General features: G+C 42.9%; 1 long non-coding RNA gene across 1 annotated transcript; it reads right to left on the bottom strand.

Annotated features, from left to right (window-relative positions):
* Positions 1-2,574: 2,574 nt before the first annotated feature.
* LOC135328368 (uncharacterized) lies at positions 2,575-13,095 on the bottom strand. Its single transcript, XR_010389200.1, has 3 exons — positions 12,913-13,095; positions 3,367-3,551; positions 2,575-2,632 (listed from the first exon to the last, which is right to left on the bottom strand). It is a non-coding gene; the product is annotated as an uncharacterized LOC135328368 (long non-coding RNA).
* Between the last annotated feature and the right edge of the window lie 650 nt (positions 13,096-13,745).

Raw genomic sequence — 13,745 nt, 5'->3', positions numbered from 1 at the left:
GGAGAAAAGAGCTGTCCTTAACTATTGATCTTCTCATTTGCTCACCTGAATAAGAATTTATACAGCCATCAGTAGAAATATAACCTAAATAAATAGCAGATGTGTGTGCTGGGATTAATAAATTATTTGAACAGAGAATGAGTGCCTGTGCGAGTTATAATGTGTCAGAAAGGCGAATATATGGGTGAATTAACAGGTGATATACACGATCTGATTAGCAGCAATGCCAGAACACAAAAAACATAAGGGGAAAGAACTGGAGGAAGCAGACAAAGGTGCTTCATTTCAGATTTTGTGTGATAGAAGAATAAAGCAGGAGTCTCCCAATAGCCCGGCATATATTTAAAAACAGCAGCAACAACAGAAAGCAGTGAAGAAGCTACAGATATGGAGTCAGTGTTGCCATAAAGGCTAAATCTTTATGAAGCACATTGATTTATTTCACAGAGCAGATGACTGAAAAAAGGGATAGCTCAAACTCTGATTGTCCTGTGACAATCTGCATCATCTCTGCACCATGATCTAAGACTTTTTAAAAAAAAAAAAATTACCACCTTTTAGATGCCAAGCAGGTCAGCTCTGGAAACCTGGAGGACAGTTGTCTTATACAATAAGCAGTATAGTAACTTATACAGTAAACAAAATATCCCCAGCCACACACAACAGTTCTCTACAAGATGGCACAGGTATTTAACACACTTGTCTCTAGGGACAGTGGCAGAAGTTTGCAAGTCATCAGCAAGAGGCATCATCTGCCAAAGGCCTGGCCAACTCCATCATATTACACCATACTCAAGACCGCAACAAGTGACTGCAGCTTTGATACACTATAACAAAGGTACAGCAGTAACTTAGGAGTTCATTAAATAAAATAACCTGGAAAACAGACTCCTTTCAGAAGTATTACATTATTAGAAAATAGGTTAAGCTAAGCAGCTTTAAAAGCATTTCTACATAGGCTCATATTTATCAGAAAACAGTAATAGGACGGCAAGAGTGCATGTAAGTTCTTTCTCCGCCCCTGTACTGAAAACCCCCAACTGCCCCTGTATTGTTGTGTTTCTCACATTCCTTACTGAGAGGAATGAAGAATTTTAAATAGGGCTGGCAATAAATCAGTGAGAAAAACTTCCTGGCTGAATAAATGTGTGTCACAAATGCTAAACCATTCTTCGCTTTCTGAAGAGGCAAAGACACAACCACTGTCCAAATACAAAACAAATCCAACAAAGTACTCAGGAGTCAGCCACTAAGAAGCAACATGGGGTGGGGGGGAACACTGCTTCTCAAAAACTAAATTTATAAAGAAAAATTTAAGTTTCAGAGGCATCTTGCCTTCCTGAGGAACTTTTAGCTTCAAGTATGGGGATACAGAAACAGAGCCAGGCTAGCGTATTCTCTCTGCCCTTCTACCGTAGAGGGACTGTGTCAGTTCCATACACAGAGCAACTTGATACACTTTGAGCAACTTGGTTTCCGTGTCTGTTTTGTAAACATTGTAACACATTCATACTTCACAAGGATTCAGACACAGAGATTCAACAGACATTTTGGCAGACATTCTAGAAGTTTTTCAGGAGAAGGTGAGAGCGGAAGGCAACAAAAATGGAAATCCAATACCCCTGTCTTAAATGGTGCAACTCACTTCTACATACTGCTCATTTCAATTAACTATCCCTCTCTCCAGTACTGCACACCTTACTTAAATGACACTGCTGGACCCAAGGATAAAACTGCACTAAATGAGAGAATTTAGTAACATCATCACACAGGTACTTTCTCCCTCCTTCCCTGCATACACAAAGCACAGGGCAGAGGCTGCTATCATTCCAGGAGAACATGCTCTTTGTCTTTTGGTTTGAGGGTTGTTGGGTGGGGTTTTTTTTCCCTCCCACTCCTCTTTTCAATTGCTGAGCCTGCAATTGGGGCTGAGAAGGGGAAGAGGGGGGAGGGGAAGAGAATCTGGTGAACAGCTGGGGCCCATCACTTTTCATTGCAGGTCTTGGAGAGATGTGGTTGACAGAGTGATGCACAGAGGCTGTCCCAGTTAATGACTTCACCATTCTCCATCATTATCCCCATCATTAGGAAATTAGGAGGACAGAAGGTATTTACTGTAAACCTGCCACCTCCCAAGGAGAGATAAATAGAAACTGATAAATGGGATCTTCTGGTGCTGTTCGTCTATTAACCTTCTGCTTCCCAGTTTAGGCATATGCATGCTATCCTGCCATTAATATCCAGTAATTGGCATAGCAGTGGGCAAAACAATCATACCTTTAGCACATGAACACCTCCTGCGTCGCATGCAAGTGCATAACTACATTTACATCGAAGCTTTGCTAAACCAGTCAGTGAAAAGGTCCTGAGCAGTTACTTACACTTCAGCGCTGTTTTCAGAATCAGTAGCCAGCCCTGGTGACACTTAACATGCTTCACCAATTTGGTCAGAGGCAGCTCAGGAACAGGAGAGGAGGGGGAAAAACTGACTTGTGTGACCTCCCCACAAGTAAGTAACAAAACATCAAGTAGATGCATTCACACCTAGAGTCCAACTACCATGGGTTCAGCCTACCTCTAAATACAGCTCATGAACATCTCCAGATAAGTGAGAGTCCGCCTTGACAGAAATCTGTGAACACCAAGGACAGAAGAAATCTCATCATCTTGAAACACCTTCTGAAAACTGCATCAAAAAAAGTTTTAGAGCACTCAGAACTTAAGAACTGACTTTCCCCATCAAAAAGTAGCCAATGCTTTAGCAGCTTCCGAGACTAACTGTTCTGTGGTGCTCCTTCACTGCATGTGAGGAGCTCTTTACATGAGCTGACTTGCTTTAGCCTCACAGAACTTGACCTCTCAGATAAGAGGGAGTCCTCAGAAGAACACAGTCTTTGCCTCCTTCCTCAGTGATGAAATCTAGCAAGGCTGAACAAAGTCCACATTGCGTGAGATCAGAGTTTTACCTGAACCAGCTTCCCCACACACACTCTCACCCCAAAGCAGACATCTGCCTTTTTCCTACAAGCCCACTTCCACATCCGACAAGATTTCTCTTAATCGATTTGTCTTCCACCTGTCATGTAACTCCTCTACTTAAGAGGACTTCATTCCACTGCTACTTTCCTTAATGTATTACTTTGTATCATTAATTTCTTTTACTCTACATCCAGGCCTTTGTAATTTCAACAAGCACCCTAGTTTTCTATTCAAATGATGTGCAGGTAACCAGAACTGAAAGTTAAGAAGAAAGTTCACAGATACATCGCTGACAATGAAACAGTTAAACCAAAAATTAACATGGGATCTCATATAAATCTCAGATAAGACTCCTACATTATTATGACACTTTTAGCAATGTCCAACCTTTCTCAGAAATTCAGGAAGAATGCAGGGCCTGTTCTGGTATAAGCTGTTCTAGCAGGCATGGCATTTGCGTTATGTTGGATGGATGGCTCCAAGATCTCGGAATGCAGGAATTGTTCTCTAAGCTCGGATAACATCTGCAGCTGCATGCTCACATCCATCTTTGAGTCAGTACGCTGTCTTAGCTGGAATATGGAAAAACAGAATATTTGAAGATACTCAAATCCTGAGGGTTTAAAATAAAAAAATAGCTTGCATCTTCAAGTAACTCAAATGCCTGAGTAGGAACATGAAAGCTACACCCCCCAAAAAAAACAAAAAAACCCCCCCACACACACACATCCCGCAGTACTAGGCAATTAACGCAGATAGTATTATACTTAGCTCTTCCCATCAACCTGAAAATTTTTCTAAGGCAGAAACTAAATCAGATGGTCTCCCAAATAAACAGCCATAGAACTGAAGGGTGCACAGGCCTAACAGAACCACAACTCTACAGCAGCAAAAGTTGCCCTCAGAATCAAAAAACCTTCAAAAAACTTCAAAAAACTAAGTAGTAAGTTCACAATCACAAGTCAAAGATTTGGCATATTTTCAGCTGTCTGCCTACTATACACTATCATTAAAACAATTCCAAAGCTAAAGAACTATATTCTTATTTGTCATACAGCCTGAGCAAAAGCTGACAGGCCTGTTCTCAGTTCCCGTAAGCAGAGAAAAAGAAATGTTTTTCACTTACAATCTCTCAAATATTTCTTCACCAAACTAAAAACAACAACAGAGCCATAAACTCCATTGTCGCTTCCTGACACAGGGGAACTCCCTGTTGCTTTGGTTTGCTTTTTACAGACACAAAATAAGTGTGTATATACATATATATGTATATACACAAAAGTGTTTATATAATATATATAAAAAATGTAAATGGTTATAATACATATGTGCTGCAAGATAAATATATTAATGTAAGCATGCATGTGCATGCATTTTTTTTTTTAATTTTCCCCACCTACAGTAGCAGAGGAAGTCCAGAAAATAAGCCAATTGTATTTTTAGAAGGCTAAAGAAATACTTAGCATACACATAACCTAAAACATGTATTTAAGACAGGCCACAAGGAAAACACTTAGGCTCCAGCTGCTATTGCCCACAGTACTGCAATAGAGACAATGTAGATAAACAGTCTCTATGTCTGTACTTCATAGAAATCTTCCTTCTCAGGTGTTATCAGCTGTCACTTTTCACAAGAAACATATTACAGGAATTTTGAAAGAGAAACCCAATATTCAATATTTAGTTTTTATATCAGAGCAGGTAAGATCTGAAATGAAATACCAAATTACTAAAAATTACTCTAGCTCTATTGAAACAAGAGCAATCCTTCTTTCAAAAAAAAAGGAGAGACTTTCTACTTCTGCCATTTGGTCTCCTGATAATGTGCAGCAGTTGTACAAAAACCCAAAAACCAAGAACAATTTGTCCTGCTACTATTACCATAACAAAGCAACGTGTGTAAAATATAGGTTTTTATTTTTTAGCTGTTATGTTCGAGACACAGTTAAACACGCAACAATCAAAAGAGAAACAGATACAGTTGTGATTGCCATTTTTAGCCTGGCTTTCCAAAGAGAGATGACCTACTCATTCAAACTATCCATTGGTCTGCTTGTAAACCTCCCATTCCAGCACCTCAGCTAATTTGTGAACACAATAGCCAATTTCCACCAGGCCTGACAGGTCAGCAGAGATCCTAAAAAAAAACATTTCTTAACATTTTGTGGAAATAGAAGGCCAAGTAGAACACAGAATCTGCTTTCCCTTACTGAAGGACACTGTGCAGAAACATCTTGTCTAGTATTAGATACAAAAGCCTACCTCAAACGCTGCCCTTGCAGGGAAAGTTTCTTCATCAAGAACCCATAACTCGCAGCTCCAAGAAATATTTTGTTAACTGTGGTATCGGGAAGCATTTGTTCCCTTTCCTGTACACATGCCTTCAACACAGACAGGGATGACAACCCTGTTGTTCCATAGTCGTCCACTATTCATGCAAGGCTGAGTGCAGTTTAGGCTTCAGCAGGAAAACCCATGCTATTTCCTACATATTTTGAGACTTCATGCATCCATCAGGTTAGAAACAAAACTACTAGGAAAGCAAAATGATTCCAGACTGAACCTATTCATGCATTCAAACCATTCAGCATAGTCATCTCCCCACATTCACATCCACTCTTTCTAAGGCAGTCTAAGGTCTGGAATCAAGGACAACCCTTAAAAGCTGCCTGCACAGCTCCTGGGTGTCTCAGAGCTTTCTGTCCACAGGAACCGGAGCCGAGGACTCTTTCATGACTCAGTCTCGCCATCTCATGCAGTGGTGTACGGATGCACAACCCCACACAGATATGCAGCAAGTCCAGTGCTGCCAACCTAGTCTGAAGGTAGAAGTTGTATTTGCGTTTTCTCTACACAGTCGCATATACATATTAATTCAGTGCCAGAGACTAATAAAAACGTGACTGTGATAGCAAGTTCTAATAGTAACACAAGTATTAATTTCCATCTGTCTAAGCAACTGGCAGTGTCCATCAATTATGGTGATAGCCAACCAACAGTTGCAGCTGCAAAATAAAAAAAAAGCAGAATTAACATTTCAAGTTACTGTCATTCACCTGAAATTTTTTACAGTTGTAATTAGCTAGCTGCAGAAGCTGTCAACAATCAACATCAGCCAATCTGTCTACACCAGGAACTGGACTGTCTGCCAGAAATAGTCTTCGACAGGTTTTTTCCCCCTCCCCTTGTTTTCCCCCCCATTCAAGTTTTTACTTCAATCCTCCCTAACACTCTTGTCTTCTTTATCACTAGCCACTAGAATTTAGTGTGTCAAAACAGAGAGAGACAGGATGACTGACATCTAACTGATGCAGTCATAATTATTTCTTACCTCAAACCTCAGTACAAAACGTGCTATCTTCACTTTCCCCATGACTCGATTTCTCTGTCAGCCCCCTTCACAAAATCTGAACCTCATCTCACACTGAAATGTTTCTCACTTGGAGATACCGAATCATAAAATAAAAGCAGCAATGCGAAGGGCCTGCTCTTTGATGAGTACATGCAACTATTTTTCATTCTTTAGCTTAAGAGCTCTTGTCATTCCCTTCAAAATATGCACCTGTTCTGCTTAGTTCAGGCAGGAGATCACCCAAGAAGTTTTTATCTCAGAGACACCCAGTGCTTTTGTTTGTTTTTTCTGCTGCACTGCCTCACATAAACAGGAGACAAAATAATAATAATAAATATTCCCTCCTTTCAGCATTAACCAGGAATCAATATTTTTAAACACTTGAAGGTAGGCAAACATTACTCTCTTTAGGAAAGAGACATCCCAGGACAAAACAAACATGCTTTAATCAGTGCTACTCTGCTCACACCAAATATTTTTCATCTTTCTCTACACAAAGTCATGGCACAGACATGACATACTTCCCCATCAGTTAACAGCTTCCATAGTTTGATGTCTTCTGCTACAAATGCGATATGGGCAGTGGTATATGAATTGGGATAGCTTGCTCTCACACAAACATTGCCATATATATTTAACTATTAAGTGAAATGGTTTTATATGAATGAGCTCTCCTTACCTACTGAAACAGGGCCAAGATCACCTCAGACACTTTGAGCAGAGATCTCTGAACACAGCACAAAAAATGGATAACATGTTTAAGACAAAATACCACTTTGAAAAGTAGCTACAACAATCCATTCCACGCACACACGCTACTATCTGACCTCCAGCTAACGGTCAAATTAAACTGCCAGTTGAGTAACCAGAATAAAGGGGCTCAATCACAGCAGAAAAATAAGAACCAACACCCTCAACAGCTTTTATATCCATCAACATAAAGAATCATAAACAAGCCCCAATTTCTCTTCTTAAGGGACCACTGTACTCTCTATTTCGCATACAGCTTATTTTACAAAGAGATTCATAAACCTGGTAGAGTTAATTTCTGATTTATGAATTATTATATGCCACATTGGAGTCGTAACACAAAACTGACATTGGAACAGCATATAGGACAGCGCTGGAAACCTTTCCCTAGGGCCCTTATACACATACGACTTATAAACTGGAAAATAAGGACACAAGAAAATTCCAGTTATTAAAATGAAATATTTGAAGAGCAGACTTGGAAGGTAAAGTTCCTTAGCTCAAGTCTTCCTTACCTACCCAACAGCACAGCAGACATGTAGCAAAAAGGCTATCACAGGAAAAACAAAAGAGACTTTTCAGAGACTTCTATGCCTTTTAGCATAGAAAGAGCAACTGCATGATACCAGGCAAAGCTAGCCTGTCCTTTAAGCACTAGGCACAAAACATCCCTTCCTTATTAGGCATACTATAGGATAAAGAAATGCTTCTGGTCTTTTATAGTGGGACAGAGGCCTGTCCCATTGTAACTGCCCTTGTTTCCACACCTGCCTAGCGGGTCCAAATGCCAGCAGCGTTTAAGCCCTTGCTGCCACAGGCAATGGAAAGGATACTGGACCACTGGCTTTATTCGGGAATAGAGGTTGAGGGCAGGCCCGAGTCCACCAAGGAGCCAGCAGGTACCGGGTGCAGCAGGACACTGCACCCAGCCACACTGCACGCCCCTGCCCGCTGAGGGGAGCTCACATCCCCCGCAGGACCGGCTTTCTTACCGAGCCGGGGTAGCCGGACTCCTCGCCAAGCTGCCCGCCCTCCTTCTCCCGCCGCCCGACACGACGCCGCAGGGGCGCCTGGCTCTGGCCGCTTCCAGAACATTCCGCGGCGCCTGAGGCGAGGAGCCCGCACCGCGCGGGGCCCCGGCGCTGCCAGAGGGACCCGACGCCAGAGCCCGCGCACACCCGCCTCAACCAGCGCTCCGAGCTCGGCACTGCAGCGAGGACACTGCCCCGACCGTCCCCTAGCAGCGAGGCCGACCTCCCCCGCCGCACGGCGGGCAGGAAAGCCGCACGACCGCCCTGGCACCATCCTCACGAAAAGCCTCGGCCCCGAGAGGCGCGACAGAGCCCCGTAGACTCCCAGGAGACCCTCACTACCCAAAGCAGGTGACCCCCGCAACGCGGCGCCAGGCACAGCACCTCCTCGCTTACTTTTCTGACGCCGCCTTCTTCCCCGCTGCCCGCCCGGCCGAGTGCCGCGCGCGACTGAATCTCCTCAGGCAGCAGCGCGAGCGGCCTCACCTGAGGGCGGTTGGCGGTTAGCGCCGCGCGCGGCGCACCTGGCGCCCTAACGGGCGACCGCCAACGGTCACCGCGCTTTAAAGGAGCCGCGCGCTGCCCGCGCCGCGAAAAGGCGCCAAACTCGGTCCCGCACAGCGCTCCGCGTCCCGCTTTAAATGCAGGTTTGTTAGCGGCGCTTATCGCTAACAACGTCCAGAAGAGGGCAAGTGAGGAGAGCGACAAAAGGGGCTGCAGGTTGGGGGTAACTCTCCGCTATTGCTGCCTCTGCCACAAGAGTGGGTTTACTCCTTCTGTAAACAGCATTTTTAAATGCTACTGACAAAGCAAGTAGTCTTTGAGGTAGCCATTAAAATTGCCATTTATAATGTCAGCACGGTAGTTTTTTCGGGTTTGGAAACCAATGGTGACCCAAGCGCCTGCCTGCAAGGGCTGGGCAGAGGGAGACAGGACAGGCCTGTGCTGTGATGCACGCGCGATGCCTGTATCACACACGTGCAATATGGAGCTGTATGTGCAAACACTCACCTGCACACACTTCCTCTGTGCTCCACGTGACAGGATCCATGGGCATAAAAATCTTAGGAGCCAGCAAAGACTTCTTTCTATAAGCAAACTGAAACAATACATGCACAATGTGTTTTCCTATGCTCTAAGAAATACTACTGTTTAAGAATGCCCCAATTTTATAAGGCATTCACATTAGCACCTGGCTAATACCCATTGACAGAGTCTATGGGTGTGCTGGTTTTGGGACGGATCTTAATGAGGAATCATGAGCCAGAAAGGATTCAGGTGGGAGGATAAAGGATTTAGCATGAGGAAAATGCAGCAGCCACTTCCAAAACAAAGGTCACTTCCAAAAAGCTTGCAAGGATAACCAGTCTGACAGCAGCATGCACAGTTTCAGCAAATAAAGACATTTTTTCAAAAGAGCAAAGGGGGACTGCAAGTGAGAGGGCCTTTTCTGGAGCCTTACCGGGTGTCACGGGGTTAAAACGTTACCACAGCACAGTTCCCCCAGCTTTGAGTTCCTGGAGCTGTTCAGGGGCTCTGGTGCGCTGGAGCAGAATGCTATTAGGAGTTTGTGTGAATCCAAAACTTTTCAGAGGAGCAGATGAAGGAGGTCAAAATGTGACTCGGCTGGCCAGGCTCTCCCATGCAAGCCAAGCTGTCTGATTGACTGCAGGGCTACTGAGCCATCTTGTCTTTCTGGCAGGCAGGAGGCATTTCCAGGTTTGATGGAAAATACAGAGACAGAAGTGTGTGTGTGTGTGTGTGTGTGTAGGAAGGGGGTAACGGAGGACTGATAAGAGGAATCAAGGGGAAGATGTCAATTTTACATGGGGTGATATTTAATTTGTAGACAAATTTTGTTCTGGAACATTATTATTAAGTAGATACTGAAAGTAGTTCTTCAGAATTCATTAAAACCTTTAAGTCTTGTGATTCTCTTGACTTAAACTGAATCATGTCAAGACTGCTCATAGGAGTAGGTGTTTGTAAAGCCAGGCGCTTGTTTTATGTAATTAAACAAATGAGTCTTTACAGGAGAGATTTCGAAAGCAGCCACAGAACTTAGAAATATAACCTCGATGAAAACTGGTGAGATTTACTCTAAAAAGTCTCTGACTTTTTGCAGACCACTGAACACTTTACATGGGCAGCAGCCCTTAAAAAAAATTTTAAAATACCTTTGACAGATCCCAAAGATCTGAAAGCCTGTGGGCAACTCAGTGGCCTGCAGATCCCAGGTTGAAAACCACCACCTAAGGAGCTTTTGACTCTGCCCTACAGCAATACCGGGCTACATTTAGGTAGTCGCTTACAAGATGTACAGTTATATTAATATTAAAAGACATGGAGGAGACCACTCAGTTCACTCTCTCTTTGCTAATTAACATCCTAGCTAGTAAGCCTTATTTAAGTTTTTATTGAAGTAAACAGGAATTCACTTTGATAAAAACAGGAGTGGGGTGGGTAAAGCCTAGAGTCCCACTGAAGTAAGTAGCAAAACTGCTGTTGTTTTTGCCAAGACCAGTATTTGGTCCTAAGCATACACAAAAAGTGTTTTCATTGGCATGACACTCATTGGATCTGTCCCAGCTGAGAGGATTCTTAGCTGAGCTTTTTTAACGGCACCTGAAGAGAAATCCATGAGAGGGTTCAGATAATACAATGCATGATGACAGATACAATGTAAGATGACCGAGTATCTGGACCTGCACATGCTAAGAGTAACAGGTGGATAGCAAACACAGCTATTGCTTTCCCTAAAAACATTTCCCAGAACAGTTTTAAAATTCTTAGATTTTTCCATCCCCCAGTGAAATATTAGATGTTTGTCTTTCTTCAGCGTAATTAAATTCTTAACAGGCAAATAGGACACCAGAGCAAGCTATAAAGAACAATCCTTGGAAAGAGGAGCTGACTCACACTCACTCTCTCCTGCATAGCAGCTGGGTTTTAATTGGTTTATTGGGAAGTGCGCATATAAACGAGAGATCAGATTTCCGATCGAACATTCAAAATCGCTGTAAATAAGACAATAATAAATAGTTCATATGAAATATAAACCAGTACCAAAACAATTTAAGAAAAAAGCCTATATATCACCCTCCTATCTCAAACTTGGTTCCAAGGGATGTCACTCATTTTTGTTCCTGACCTTCTAACAGATGTGTTGCCCCTTGCTTTCACTGTTGAATATTATTTCTACTGGGAATGAAGGATGAGGAAATTCAAGCACGGGAAAAAATTATTTACGACCCAGCAGGGTGTTGCCGGAAAGTTTCCTGCCGCATAGGAGTTTTTGTCTAGCTTTTGCGTCTGGGCTTTGGCAGACTGAGACCTATGCTTTTCACTAAGGGCTTCCCAGATGTCAAGACAGAAAATGCTTCTTGGACATGACACAACTGGCCATCTAGTGGGAAAGAGGGAAAACTACTATATAGTTTGAGGCTTTGGTTTTTTTCCTTTTTAAGCTCTAAAGTCCAGTTATGTGAAATGACAGACAAAATTGTCCAAAATCCACTTAATCTAAAATAATTGTTTTATTCTCTTCTAATGTGACCAACAGCTAAACACAGTCTGTGGTGTTCGGGATACCCCAGAAACTACACAGTAATCACAATAAAATAAAAAACTTTACTTTAAACTACATTGTATTCAAAATGTTATTGGGACCCAGGAGAAGCTGGGTCTGGAGAGGCTCATTTGTGCTGAGCACAATGGGAACATTCTAGATCCTTTCCTTCATAGAAAATTACTATCAAATTGGAGAGGACGAGTAATAGTGGAGTGAGGGTAATTTGTCCAAGGTCATATTTTCTGCTCCTGACAAATTTTCTTTTCCAAGAGAAAAACAGGCAACTTCCATCTTCCCTTTCCATGCTTGCAGCCTGCTCTACAACCTACTGACCCGAAGTGAGAGGATATACCCCAATCTCAGTAGCCCCTCCTAATGTTATAAAGCAAGATGCATTAGGTGCAAATCAACTTTCCACTGTTGTGACTTCTTTGATATCACAGGAAGAGCCAGAGGAAAGGCCTGAGTTCAGCTGTCACCAAATCATCTTGCAACATTTTACAATCCAAAGGGACTGGAAAGGAAAGCAAATGGGCATTATTATTGCCAGTCACGTTTGCTGGTAGTAAGCCCCACCAATGGACAAGGTCTATGTTTTATCAAGTTGATGGCTGTCCTAGAGAAATGACATTACTTGCGTGACAACATTTGTGAGGGCATCTCCAATCTAAAGTAACTTAAACACCTCTCTCAGAAACATTAGGGAACAGAATCATAAGAAATTATGTTTCAAAAATCATCATTATCAGCAAACACCACAGTCTTGGAGCTTACACTGTTTAGTACAAAGTCTTACCACTATTTTTGTGTTTCCCCTGCAGTAACTGCAGTGCTCAACTGCGTACTGATGACAACAACTGGCTACAACAGACTGCGATACAAGGTTCACCTCCATTCATTTCCAATGTTTCTGCAGCTGCCAGGCCAAGGAGATGCAGATGTAGATGGCCAATTCATGGAACAGAAACTATTCCAGGGAAGTGCCTATGTTGACAGACTAGGGAACTGACATCCTAAGTGCCAATATTTACAACCCTTTGACTCAAGCTGACAGCCAGGTACACTATTTTGCTACATCACTGCTCACAGAATGGCATTGTTAGGCCTAGACATGCTTTTCACCTTGTTTGACAGGGGAAGTGAGGCAACATGTAAAAGGAGTTGCTAGGCTGTAGTGGAGACCATAGCCTGAAAAGGGGAGGCTAGGCACAGCACGCTGTCTGTCCTACCTGCTGTTGCAGCAATCACCTTCACGGCGAGGGGAATCCAGTCACTTCTCCATTTGAGCTTTGGTATTTGCTGTTGAAGCTTCCAGTAAACATTCCAAAGATGACAGTAGTTTTGGTCAGACCACAGCAATCACTAAAGAGCCATCATTTTCTTCAATTTCATTTTCTAGTTCCACCACTTACTAAGACTGGGGGGGAAAGAAAAGAGAAAAAAAACAAACTCAAAAAATCCTATCACCTTCAAGACCCAGGTCAAAGATCCCCAACATGAGTACACAGTACATACTTTTGAGATTCACTGCTTACAGCCTGATGCGTATTGCGGCGTTCCCTAAATACCCTCCTTGTCTCTTGCAATGACTAAAGAGATGCGTAAAGGGCCAGGGTCTACACCAGTGTAGCATAAGGGTCACCAGGTTGTTCGTTTCATTTACAATCACCTATTTTCTATTTTCGTTACAGACATTCCACTCCTCTGCTCTCTTCCCTGCTCATTCTGCACACTTGCCTTCCCAGAAATTTCCAGTCCCGGTTTTGCTCAATCAATTCTTTGGGTAGCCATTTCAGCACTTCCTATTTGACATACGCCACTCAAAAGCCAGATTTACTGCTTTGTGGAGCAATAGCCTGAGGCTCTCTTTTCATCAGATCTGATAGCTCACCCGTAATCAGCACACTGCTATTCTTCAGCTTTGGGGAGAAGAGAAGCCAAACTCCTGAAACGCCTTCAGTATCTGTCCTCTTTGCCAAGATTGTTCACATAGGGGACAATCAGTTCAGAGAGCAGAACTTGAACAGGAGGATAGAAACAACTGGAGGGTTTTGATGTGTTT

This window comes from Dromaius novaehollandiae, chromosome 4, assembly GCF_036370855.1.
Source record: "Dromaius novaehollandiae isolate bDroNov1 chromosome 4, bDroNov1.hap1, whole genome shotgun sequence".
Lineage (NCBI taxonomy): Eukaryota > Metazoa > Chordata > Aves > Casuariiformes > Dromaiidae > Dromaius > Dromaius novaehollandiae.
The sequence above is the reverse complement of the archived record's forward strand: the minus strand, read 5'-3'. Positions and strand labels throughout refer to the sequence as shown.